The 13,349-nt window shown below is 37.4% G+C and overlaps 1 protein-coding gene and 1 pseudogene across 2 annotated transcripts in view; both read left to right on the forward strand.

Annotated features, from left to right (window-relative positions):
• Positions 1 to 13,349, forward strand: part of LOC141489139 (UDP-glucuronosyltransferase 1A1-like) — an 80,296-nt gene that overhangs the window by 32,774 nt on the left and 34,173 nt on the right. The window lies entirely within an intron of this gene.
• LOC141489140 (UDP-glucuronosyltransferase 1A5 pseudogene) lies at positions 1,463 to 7,478 on the forward strand (annotated as a pseudogene).

The raw sequence follows: 13,349 nt of genomic DNA on the forward strand, positions 1-13,349 counted from the left end.
TACCTCCTTGAGAGCTTTACCCAGTTTTGAAGACCTGTGATTTTAAGTCAGATGCCAATGACCAGTAGGACTTGCTGGACCTAAGACTTAGGAAGAGAGCAGTGTAATTATTATTTTAAACTAAGGATTTCAGTCTCTTTTCTGAGCTTAGCTAGAGGGTAGGATCCACTTTAGTTTTTAAATAATATCAACCATACCTGTTGGTGCAGATACTCAGGGTCTTTCTTCTGTTCTGCCTCCATAGCCACCATTCATGAATCCGAACCATACAGGCATCCTTCCTCACCAAGTTTGGGGAGAGAACTATTAGGGTGATAATAAGAGCTCATACCACAAAGCATTTTATATCTACTATCTCATCGGGTCCTCACATCATTGTATGAGGTAGGTGGAATAATCATCTCCATGTTCACATGAGGTAAATCAAATGCTTTGGCCAAGTTAGTAATTGTCCAACTTTGTCCTCTGGACTACAGGTCCCACCATCCAGCCAATTGCACCATGTCCAACTTTGGGCTGGATAAGATGTGGAAAACAGTGGCATCATCTCGTGGCCAGAGGGGAAATGATTAAACAATAAACGCCTTATCATTCCATGACCTTGATTAAAGGTTCTTTTTTAATAATAGTAGTCAAGATTTCTTTGGGGTGGAGACTCCCTTCACCTAAACAGTTGACAATTCCTCCTTCACTCTTGGCTTTCAATGACTGTTATAAACACTGAGCCATGAAGAGAAGGCACTGTGGGGCTCTGGCATATGCAGAAAGGCAAAAATGACCCCTGTCTTTAGAAGTAGATACTTTAATGGGAGTGTAAATAATGAGACATCTTCCAGACAGCTACAGTTGATGGAAGGTAATGGGAGAGAGCTGGGTAGTAGAGGAAAACCTCCTGAAGCAGGTGAGGTAGGAATTGTTGCCTGAAGGATGCTAGGAAGACCAAGGCTCTAACAGAGCCTAAAGATGAAGACTCCTCTCTGTGTGCAGGACCATCAGTCTGTGAGGGAGAGAGGTCATCCATAGAAGACAGCCACAATGGGCTGGGTGGCATATGGAAACTGATGTGGAATTCACTTCAAAGAGTGACTCAGTGGTTCTTATTCTCATGAGATCATCTCTTTGCCTTGTTGGACAAACACTTTCTAAATATCACTTCCTAGCAAATCCCCTTCAGGGTTCTTTCATCTACTTGTGAACATCCATTACGTGAATATCCTAAAACATGGAAAAGTCATAAAGTCTGGAGGGTCATCAGAGTAGAGGGTTCTATCTGAGCATGCGCATTCACACATGTGCATGTGCGTGTGTGTGTGTGTGTGTGTGTGTCTGTGTGTGTGTGTGTGTGTGTGAGAGAGAGAGAGAGAGAGAGAGAGAGAGAGAGAGAGAGAGACAGAGAGAAGAGAGACAGAGACAGAGAGACAGAGAGACTGGGGGGGGGGGGGATTTCAGTGTCCAAAGTAACAGAAAACTGTGGTGAGACAGGAATAGAAACCATCTAATAAGGGACTAAGAAAGAAAGCAGGGAGGAAATAATGCATTCTGATACAGACAATTCATTGGAGAAAATGGACAAATAAGGTAGGAAAAGTCAATGAGAGTGGACAGTCAAATTTCTGGGTAAGTCCTTTCCCTTCTTTTGGTCTCTGTTTATTCTTCAGTATAATGGGAGGATTGGATGAAGTGATTTATAAATCCCCATCCATTTCGAATTTTGGAGACCATGATTCTGATATAAAAATGTGATCAAGACAGTGTTGTTCTGAGGATATTTTTGGTCCAGTGGAGAGATCAGAGGAGAGGTAGAGAAAGATGTCAATATTTCTTTTAATGATTAAACTGAGGAAGTCAATCATGTATGTGAAGAATCCAAGGTCCTATCTCTCTTCCAATTACATTTTATCTCATTAAATGTTTCATTGCTTCTATGACTAGAAAAAGATAAGAACAAAGTTATCAAAACTGCCAGGTTATAACAGGGAACAGAGCAGCATTTATATAGACCCTGCTCTTTCTTAGGGATCCTGGACTTTGCAGACATGGCACCAGGGCTCCGATCTTGGACCAGGGCTCTGGTGAGGCTGATTTTCTTGGCTGCTTGCCTGGGTTTAGCCAAAGGGGGGAAGCTACTGGTGATCCCTGTGGATGGAAGTCACTGGCTCAGCATGCAGAAAGTCGTTGAGGAACTCAGCCTGAGAGGCCATGAAAGTCTTGTCCTGACTCCAGAACTGTCCATGCACATCAGAGAAGGACCCTTCTACACCTTGAGGACCTTTCCAGTCAATTGCAGCAAGGACCTCTTCCAGGAGATAATGCAGAAAAGTTTCCCTAAAGTATTCCAACCAGAGCCTTTCCTGAAGAGAGTTTCTAATATGATTACTGTAATGAAAAATGCCACAATTCTGCAACTTGGCTTTTGTATGGATTTATTCTATAACAAGGAACTGATGAAGTCTCTGGAAGAGGCCCACTATGATGCTATTTTAACGGATCCAATAATTCCCTGTGGAGCCATTGTGGCCCAGTATTTATCCATTCCAACTGTTTATTTCTTGAGAGGAATTCCCTGTGGGTTAGATGCTGAAAGCACTCAGTGTCCTGACCCACCTTCCTATATCCCCAGAATGGCCACAGAACTCACAGACCAGATGACATTTCTACAGCGTGTAAAGAACATTCTATACTCTTCATTCCATAAGGTGGTGTGCCATATGTTATTTTCACCTTTTACAAGCCTGGCTTCAGAACTTCTTCAGAAAGACATGAGTATGGTGGATATCCTGAGTCATGGATCTGTGTGGCTTATAAGGACAGACTTTGTGATGGATTACCCTAAACCAATCATGCCAAATATGGTCTTCATTGGGGGGCATCAACTGTGCAAAGACCAAACCACTCTCTCAGGTTGGTATGTGATCCCGTAACCAATATTACAGATGCTCCCCAGTGGGCAACTTTGAGCATCTTGTTTTTAAGAGAGGAGAAGACAGTATTCTTAGTGTCCATAGTGAGATGGTCCAAGGAGGTCCCAGAAAATCCGTATAAACTCTATGACATTTCCTGAACTTAGTAGACCCATAGAGATGAATTAGGGTGAGAGATGGAAATTGTTTGCATGCAAAAAGATTTTTGCAATGATGTCTTTGTCTTTTGGGTGATATGAAATCAGGAGTCCTGTACTGAATCCAGGATCTGTTTCTATCTAGATGTGTGGCCTTGGGCAAGTGACCTAAGACCCCCACCCCCACCCCTGCCAGCACAAGTGATCTCCTTCCATCCTGTCTTCTCCAGTATCAATACTAATCTTCACGATCTCTGGGACTATTGGTTATTTTCCTCTTGCCTACAAACATGTTCACCTTCCCCCTGCTTCACAATATCCTCATCTGATAACAGACTATCTACAACACGTCTCCACTTCCTTCCCTCTCACTATTTTCTTATACGTGCCTTTTGACTGCCCATTTCAAACAAAACTGCCTGCTCCAAAATTATTAATGATCTCATAATTGCCAAATCCAATGGCCTTTTCTCCATCCTCATTCTTCTTGGCCTCTATGGTCTTGGACATCATCAGTTCCCTTCTTCTCCTTCCTAATTTCTTCTTTCAAGGTTTTTGTGACACCATGGTCCTGGTTGAAGATTTCTGACTGCACCTTCTCAGGCTCCTTAGCTGGATCATTGTCCAGTTCATGCCCACTTCCCATGGGTGTCCCATGAGATTCTTTCCTGAGTCCTCTTCTCCTACTCTGCATCCCTTGGTGATCTCCTCATTTCCTATAGTTTCAAATATGTTCTCCATGCTGCAACTGCTATCTTACTTTCCCAACCTTAACCTCTCTGCTAATCTCTAGCCTCATATGTTTGTCTGTCTATTGGACATATCCAACTGAATGATGTCTTACAGATGTCCTAAACTCAACTTGTTCATACTCTTTGCCGGCAAACTATTCCATCCTGTGCATTTTTCTGTAACTTTCAAGGGCACTGCCATCCTCCCAGTCTCCCAGGTTCATATCTCAGGTGACATCCTTGAACGCTTCATCTCTTTCAATCCTACCCACTTCTCCAATATGACTTATGCCACATCTTATAAATTTTATCTCTGCAATATTTCTCCTCCTAGGTTAATCTACTCTGTAATACCTCTCCCCCTTCTCTCCTCTGACACTGCCATCACCCTGGAAGAAGTCCTCCTCACCTCACTCCTGGATTATTGCTTAAGCCTAATGGTTAGAATCCTTGCCACAAGTCTCTCCCCACTCCAGGTCACCCTTTTCTCCACTGTCAAGCTAATATGCCTCAAAGACAGGTAGGATCATACCACTGCCACAACCCCTCAGACAGGAAAGTCCAGTGGCTCCCTAGTCCAAGATCAAATAAAAGTCTTGTGGTATTCAAAGACCTTTCTGTCTTTTTTATTTGATTGTTATTTTATTTTATTTTTCCAATTACATGATATGGAAGCTTTTCAGTATTCATCCACTTGTATATTTTTAAGCTGTACATTTTCTTCCACCCTCTCCCCCCGCCACCGCAGAGATGAATAGTCTAGTAAACTTTCTACATGTGTATTTCTGTTTAACATGTTTACATATTAGTCATTTGTGTATGAGGAACTAGGACTAAAGGAAAAGAAAGAAAACCATGGGATAGGAAGGAAAGACATAAGAGAAACTTTAAAACTGAGCATAGTGCCCATTCAGATTCTGTGCTTTTTTTGTTTTTGTTTTTTCCATCTCGATGTGGATGGTTCTGTCCATAACAGGTCTCCAGAGATGTCCTAGCTCTCTGGACTGCTGAGAGGAGCTGCATCCATCGGAGTTGATCAATTTAAAATGTTGTTGGTAATATGTACAATGTTCTCTTAGTTCTGCTGCCTTCATGCAACTTTAGTTCATGTAATTCTTTCCAGGTTACTCTAGAATCCAAACACTCATGGTTTCTTATAAAACAATAATACTCCATAACATTCATATATCAAGACTTGTTCAGTCATTCCTCAATTGCTGAGCATCCCCTCAATTTCCAATTCTTTGCCACTCCAAAAACAGCTGCTACCAATATTTTGGAACATGTGGGATGTTTCCCATTTTTTTATGATTTCTTCTGGGATATAGGTCTATATTGGTACTGCTGGGTTAGCATATGATCAGTGTTATTGCTCTTTGGGCATAGTTCCAGATTACGCTCCAGAATTGCTGGATTAGTTCACAACTCCACTAACAAAGTATTAGTGTCCCAGTCCTCCCACAATCTCTCCAACATTGATCATTTTGCCTTTTTGTTATCTGAATCAATCTAATATGTACCTCATAGTTGTTTTAATTTGCATTTCTCTAATCAATAATCATTTTGAGAATTTTTTCATATGATATATAACTTAAATTTCTTCATTTGAAAACTGCCTGTTCATATCCTTTAACCATTTATCAGTTGAGTAATGACTTGGAACCATATTAATTTGATTCAATTATCTATATATTTTAATAATGACACTTTTATCAAAGCTATCAGGAAAAAATTGCTTCTCAGCATTTGGTTGTTCTTCTAATCTTGCTAGCATTGGTTTCACAAGTGCAAAAACTTTTTTAGCTTAATATAGTCAAAATTATCATTTTATAATGTACTCTATTTCTTGTTTGGTCATAAATTTCTCCCCTTTTCATAGATCTGCAGAAAGTATATTTCTTGATCTTTTAATTGGTCTGTGGTATCATATCACCCATAATTTCTAAATCCTGTACTCATTTTGAACTTATTTTGGTATATGCTATGAGATGGCCTAGTTTATGCCATACTATTTTCCAGTTTTCCCAACAATTTTTGTCAAATAGTGAATTCTTACTCCAGAAGTTAATGCCTTTTTTTTGTCAAACAGTAGAATTCTATACTCATTTACTGTTGTATCTTTTGTTCCGATCCTAATCCACTGGTCCAAACCTCTGCTTCTTAACCAGTACCAGGCCATTTTAATGAACACTACTTTGTAGTATAGTTTTAGATTTAGTACAGCTAGGCCACCTTTTCCATTTTTCAACAGTTCTTTTGATATTCTTGATCCTTTGTTGTTTCAGATGAATTTTTTACTATTTTTCCTAGTTCTGAAAAACAGTGTTTTGGTAGTTTGATTGGTATGGCACTGAATAAGTAATTTAATTTGGATACTTAGCTCAGGCTAACCATGAGCAACTGACATTTTTCCAATCGAATACATCAAACTTTGTATGAAAAGTGTTCTATAATTGTGTTCGTAAATTTTCTGAGTTTGTCTTGGGAGGTAGATTCCCAAGTATTTTATGCTGTCTGCAATTATTTTAAATGGAATTTCTCTTTCTATCTCTTACCCTTGTGCTTTGTTGTTCATATATAGAAATGCTGGTGATTTGTATGGGTTTATTTTGTATCCTGCTACTTTGCTGAAGTTGTTAATTGTTTCAAATAGTATTTTAGATGATTTTCTAGGAATCTCTAAGAATACCATTATATTGTTTGCAAGGAGTGAAAGCTTTACTTCCTCATTGCCAGTTCTAATTCCTTCAATTACTTTTTCTTCTTTTATTGCGAAAGCTAACATTTTTGTTATTGAATAGCATATATTGAATAGTAGGGGTGATAATGGGCATCCTTGTTTCACCCTTTCTTTTATTAGAAATGCTCCTAATTATCCCCATTACATATCATATTTATTGATTGTTTTAGATATTGCTAAGTACTTTTAAGGAAAACTCCATTAATTCCTATTCTCTCTTGTGTTTTTAATAGGGGGGTATTGTATTTTGTCAAAGGCTTTTCAGGTATCTATTGAGATAATCATATGATTTCTGTTGGTTTTGTTATTGGTGTGTTCAATTATGTTGAGTGTTATCCTAATATTGAACCATTCCTATCTACCTAGTATAAATCCTACCTGATCATTGTATCTTCTCCTAGTAATAATTTCTTGTAATCGCTTCACTAAATTTTAATTAAGATTTTTGCATCAATGTTCATTAGGGAGATTGGTCTATAATTTTCTTTGTATTGCCTCTTCTTCGCTTGGGTATCAGCACCATATTGGTGTCATAAAAGGAATTTGACAGAAAGATTTCTTCTCCTATTTTTCAAAAATAGTTTGTGTAGAATTCAAATTTATTGTTCCTTAAATGTTTGGTAGAAATCACTTGTAATTCCATTCAGACTTGGAGACTTTTTTCTTAGGGAGTTTATTGATGGTTTCTTCAATTCCTTTTTTCTTAAATTGGGTTATTTAAGTTTTTTATTTCCTCTTCTGTTAATCTGATTTGTTTGTAATTTTGTAAGTATTCATCCATTTCACTCAGGTTGCCAAATTTATTGACATGCACTTGAGCAAAATAGCTCGGAATTATCTCTTTAATTTTCTCTTCATTGGTGGTGAGATCACCCTTTTCATTTTTGATACCAGTAATTTGTTTTACTCAGATTAACCAAGAGTTTATCTATTTTATTGTTTTTTTTCATAAAACCTACTCAGTTTTATTTGTTATATCAATGTTTTCCATGTTTCAACTTTATTCATTACTTTTTTTGGAATTTCTAAGTTGATATTTAATTGGGGATCTTTAAGTTTTCTTTTTCTAGTTATTTTAGTTGCATACCCAATTTATTGATTTCCTCTTTTTCTATTTTATTCATTTAAACATATAGAGATATAAAATTTTCCCTAAAATCTGCTTTAGCTGTATCTCATAAATTTTGGTATGATGTCTCATTGTTAGCATTTTCCTGGATGAAACATTTGATTATTTCTATTAATTGTTGTTTGGTGCACTGATTCTTTAAAATTAAGCTATTTAGTTTCCAATTAATTTTTGGTTTATCTTTCCATGGTCCTTTACTACATGTAATTTTTTTTGCATCCTGATCTTAATAAATGTTATTTCTGGTTTTCTATATTTGATTGTAAGATTTTTATGCCCTAGAACACAGTCAGTCTTCATATATATATATATATATATATATATATATGTATATATATATATATACATATATATATATGTATATATATATATCATATATAGCAGAGAAAAAGGTATATTCTTTTCTATTCCCATTCAGTTTTCTCCAGAAGTCTATCATAGCTAAGGTTTCTAAGCTTTTGTTCACATTTTTGACTTCCTCCTTGTTTATTTTGTGGTTAGCTTTATCTACTTCTGAGAGAGGAAGGTTGAGATCCTCCATTATTAAAGTTTTGTTGTCTGTATCTCCATATAATTCATTCAGCTTCTCCTCTAAGAATTTTAATGTCACTAGAAGAATGTATATATATATATATATATATATATATATATATATATATATACATATATATATATATATAAAATTTAATGGTGATATAGCCTCATCGTCCATGGTATCCTTTAAGAAGATGTAATTTCTTTCCTTATCCCTTTTATTGAGATCTGTTTTTGATTTTGTTTTGTCTGATTTTTTACTTCCGCTGAAGCATAAAATATTTTGCTCCCACATTTTACCTTTTACCCTATGTGTATCTCTCTGCTTCAAATGTGTTTCTTGTAAACAACATATTGTAGGATTGTGATTTTAAATTCATTCTATCTTGTCCATTTTATAGGAGAGTTCTACCCATTCACATTTAGTTAAGAGTACTAATTTTGTATGTCCCTCCATACTGTTTTTCCGCATTTATACTTTTCTCTTTCTTTTCTTCTTATTCCTCCTTACCAATGGTTTGCTCCCTTTCCCCCTTTTCCTTTCATTTTACATTTAGCTTTAACTTTATTCTCACTTTTACCTTCTCTTTCCCTTTTATCAATCTCTTCTTCCCCTTTCTTTCCCATTTCCCCCTTCCCTTTAGGGTAATATAGATATTTACCAACTGGGAATATATATTATCCATTCTCTGGGACAAATCCATTGCCTAGATTTACTCAGTATTCACCCTCTCCTTTCTTTCCCTCTACTATAATAGATCTCTGTGCCTCTTCATCTGGTACTATTTATCCAGTAATGCCTAGCCTTTTCCTAGTATAGTCCTTCTTTTTATGTCTTTATTGTTTTAACCCTGTCTTGCACCTACAATCCCTTTGTCAAAATATACTCTTTTTATCAGACCTGATAGAAGGCTTGATTGATTGATAAGCAATATTGCCTCATAGTCACCAGGTACCCTTTCCTCATCTGTCTCATTAGAAATAAACTTCTCAAGAATCATAAATCACATACATAATAACAACTTTATCATTTACTCCCTTACCTTCCATGGACACACAATTCTCAAGAGTCAAAGCATCCTGCAAAATCAAATCATTTCATGAACCATTTATATCCCCCAAGCCCCACTCCCTCCAATTGTAGCCAAAGTGTCAAGCAGAGTAAAATATTTTCATAATGTTTTCATGACCGGTACCTCCTTAATCAAGGTATATAATAAAGTAAGGTCACTTATGATTAAATTTTGTACAGAGCCCCTAAGTACTCTAAGTACTGGAACACCCTGAAGGTCTCTCTTAAGAGCTTTAGAATGGATTGTAAGGCAAGGGTGACACTGGCACAGGATCATCTAGCATAGGGTGTTCTCATCAGAGAAAGTGATGTGTTCTATGAACAAGGCAGAATTTAAGTGGCTCAAAGGAAATGTGAAAAACATAAGTTTAGAGTAAACATCCCAGGTGTTCATATGGACCATCTGTGAGTATTCTGAGTCCATATTAGACTGATCAGCCATAGTCAGACATACTTTAACTTGCCTCAAAGTGTTGTCATTTGTGTCTCTTTTGATAAAGAAAGCCAAGAACCAACCATAGCCATATTTTTTTAAGAACAGTCCCATCAACTATATTTAATCTTTTAACTATTGAAGAGAATTACAGTTTTCAAGAGTTGCCTAAGTGTTATATTCCCTTGTAGGGCAGTATACAATTTATTGTGCTTGACTAACATCTGTTTTATTTTTTTCCTTTCCATTTTCCTTTTCTGTTTATCTCTTCAGTCCTGATTTGAAGCTTGAATTTTTTGTTCATTTCTGTTCTATCAGAAAATTTTGTAAGTACTTTATTTCATTGAAGACCATCTTTTCTCCTGACAGAATGGGATGAATTTTTCAGAATAGTAAATTCTTGGTTGTCATTCAAGATCCTTTGCCCTCTAAAATATCATATTCCAGGTCCTCTGATCCTTTAATGTTGAAGCTGATAAGTCGTGGGCAATTCTGATTGTGTTTCCTTTGCATTTAAATTGTTTCTTTTTGACTGCTTGCAGTATTTTCTCCCTTATTTGAGAATTCTGGAATTTACCTGTGATAATCTTCGGAGTTTTTATCCTAGGATGTCTTTCTGGAATTGTTCTAGTATTCTTTCTCTTTTTGCAAGGCAATGGGTTTAAGTGACTTGCCCAAGGTGACACAACTAGACTATTATTATTAAGTGTCTTAGGCTGGATTTGAACTCACATCCTCCTGACTCCAGGGCCAGTGTCTATTCATTATGCCTATTCGTTAGGTACCCCCAGTACTATTTCAAGGACAATTTTTTCTTCTTGATCTGGTCTATTAAGGTAGGAGGAACCATAGAGAGATAGAACACTGACCTTAGAGTCTGGAGGATGGGAGTTCAAATCCAGTTCCAGACACTTTACACTTACTAGCTGTGAGATGCTAGGAAAGTCACTTAACCCTAATTATCACACATCCAGGACGAACTCCAGTCATTCTGATTCATATCTGTTCACTGGACCAAGAAAACTCTGGAGGAGAAAGTGAGGTTGGTGGCTTAGCATAGCACTTCCCACTCACTCAAATCCAATTTGTTCTTGTCATGCCATCAGCTCCCTGATGTCATGATCTTCTTCAACAATGAAGGATAAACATCATCATCAGGAGAGCTTTCCATAATAATTTCCTGAAAACTATTTTCCAGGCTTCTTTTTATCTAAGTTTTCAAGTAGACAATTTAATTCCTGGGTCTATCTTCTAAGTCATTGCTTTTCCTAATATGTACTAAAACTTTTCTTCAATTTTTTCAACCATTTGATTTTGTTTGATGGGATCATTAGAGTCATTAGTTTCTCTTTTTCTAATTCTACTTTTTTAGAGATTTATTCCCTTCCATTCGATTTTGAATTTTCTTTTATACTGGGTTAATTTTACTTTTCAGTAAGTTGTTTTACTTTTCCATTTGGTTAATTTTTGCTGAGTTGCACTCCCTTGCCAGTTGGGTCATTTGACTCTTAGATGACTTGTATTCCTTTTCTAGTTGGTTGATTTGGCTTTTAGATGAGTTGCATCGCTGTTTCTAGTTGGTCAATTGTCTTGTTTTCTGAATTATATTCTTTTTCTGGGTGGTTATTTTTATTTTTAAAGGAGTTAATTTCTTTGGTCAATTTTTCATAATTTTCCTGCATGGCATTCATTTCTTTTTTTCTATTTTTATTCTTCTCTTCTTTGGATTTTAAAATCTTTTTAAGTTCTATGAGGTTTTGGATTTTAATCCAATTCATGACCTCTTTTGAGGTTTCCCATGTAGGTAATTTGTCACGATTTTCTTCTTCTGAGATGGCATGTTTATCATCTCTATCTGAATTGTGACTTTCTATGGTTAGCTCTTTTTTGTTCATTTTGATTGTTGAGGTCTGCTCTTGTGATATAGGGAGTATAATCTTGAGCTTTTTGTGCCTGGGCTGGGGTCTGATCTCTGGAATATCAATTGCCAAGATCTTACCTACACAGGCCATATGGTCCTAAGAAGAGGTTTGTTTCCTCCTATATGTCTAGGCTCTGCCAATGCAATGGTTTATTCCCAACCCAGTCCTGTCTTCTGCCCATGTTCGAAAGGCTCAAACTTTGTTTGAGAATGCTGACTCGCTACTGGGAATTGGGTTGCACTCTGACTAGAAACTTCCTTCTGGCTTTCCCGTTCTCCTGCCCAGCTGGGCTTTACTTCCCCTTTTTCCCCCAAAGAGACAGACCTTTTTCAGAAGACCTTCCATGATGTCAAAGGTAAAACTTATTTTGATCTTTTTTTGGTAGAATCTGTAGCTTTAATGCCTGGGTAGAGACTTCACTTAACATTGTGAAGGGAAAAGCTCTGACGGCACGCTAGTTTCATGCCACCATTTTGTCGATGCCCCAGAAGTCTCATTCAAAGATCTTTCTAACATGTTACCTCCCCTCTCCTTTCCAGGCTTCTTATACCTTATACCTTTACCTGTGTGCACCTCTCCAGAGATAACTGCCTCCCTACTCTTCCGCCAACAAGATGCCCTGTCTCTTAACTCCCCCCATGCCAGAAGGGCCCTCCCTCTCATTCTGTGGCACCAATGCAGTTGCTCTGAGCTCAGGCTGGAAGGATCAGTATGGAGCCAAGGAGGGAAGCCATTGGGTATAGGCAGGAACAGGACTTGGGCATGATTAGCAACTCTACCACTAATTCACCCCAACATTATATTACCTTCCTTTCCTCTTCTGTGAAATGAGACCAAAGGACTCAGTGATCTCCTGATCTCCAGCCAAGCTTCACCCAATTCTGAAGACCTGTGATCTTAAGTCAGATGGTCATGGTCAGTTGGATTTGCCTGACCTCATACTTAGAAAGAGAGTAGTGAAATTGTAATTTTAAGCTTGGGATTTCCATCTCTTTTCTGAGCTTAGACTAAGAGTAAGATCCAGTTTAGTTTTTAAATAATGGTATCAATCATCCCTGATAGTGCAGGTACACAGGGTCTTTCTTTGGTTCTGCCTTCACATCTACCATTCATGAATCTAAATCACGCTGACTTCCTTCCTCACAAAAGTGGGGGTAAAGGAACCACTAGGATAATAATAAAAGCTCATACCACAGACCATTTTATATCCATTATTTCCTTGGATCTTCCAATGCTTTATTGAGTTAGGTGGGATAATCATCTCTGTGTGCACATAAGGATACTGAGGCTGAGGTGAATGAAATGGTGTGCCCCAGTTAGTTGGTCCAGTCTTGTCCTCTGGACTCCAACCAAGTGTACCATGCCCAGCCTTGGGCTAGATGAGATGTGAAAGATAATGGCTTCATATTGTGGTTAGAGGGAAATAATTAACCAATGAACTTCTTATCATTCCATGACCTTGATGAAACTGTCTTTTTTTCCATCAGTACACAATATTTCTTTGGGGTGGGGACTCCCTCCCCCCTAAAGTTGGTAATTCCCCCTTCTTTCTTAGCCTTCCATAAAAGTAATGGGTACTGAGTCATGAAGTGATAGGTACTGTGGGACTCTGGCATACACAGAAAGGGGAAAAATGACTCCTGAACTTTTAAAAGCAGAAACTTGATTGGGTGACAATGTGAAAATAATGAGAAACCTTTCAGACAACTGCAGTTCATGGATGATAATGA

Source organism: Macrotis lagotis, chromosome 5, assembly GCF_037893015.1.
Source record: "Macrotis lagotis isolate mMagLag1 chromosome 5, bilby.v1.9.chrom.fasta, whole genome shotgun sequence".
Classification (NCBI taxonomy): domain Eukaryota; kingdom Metazoa; phylum Chordata; class Mammalia; order Peramelemorphia; family Peramelidae; genus Macrotis; species Macrotis lagotis.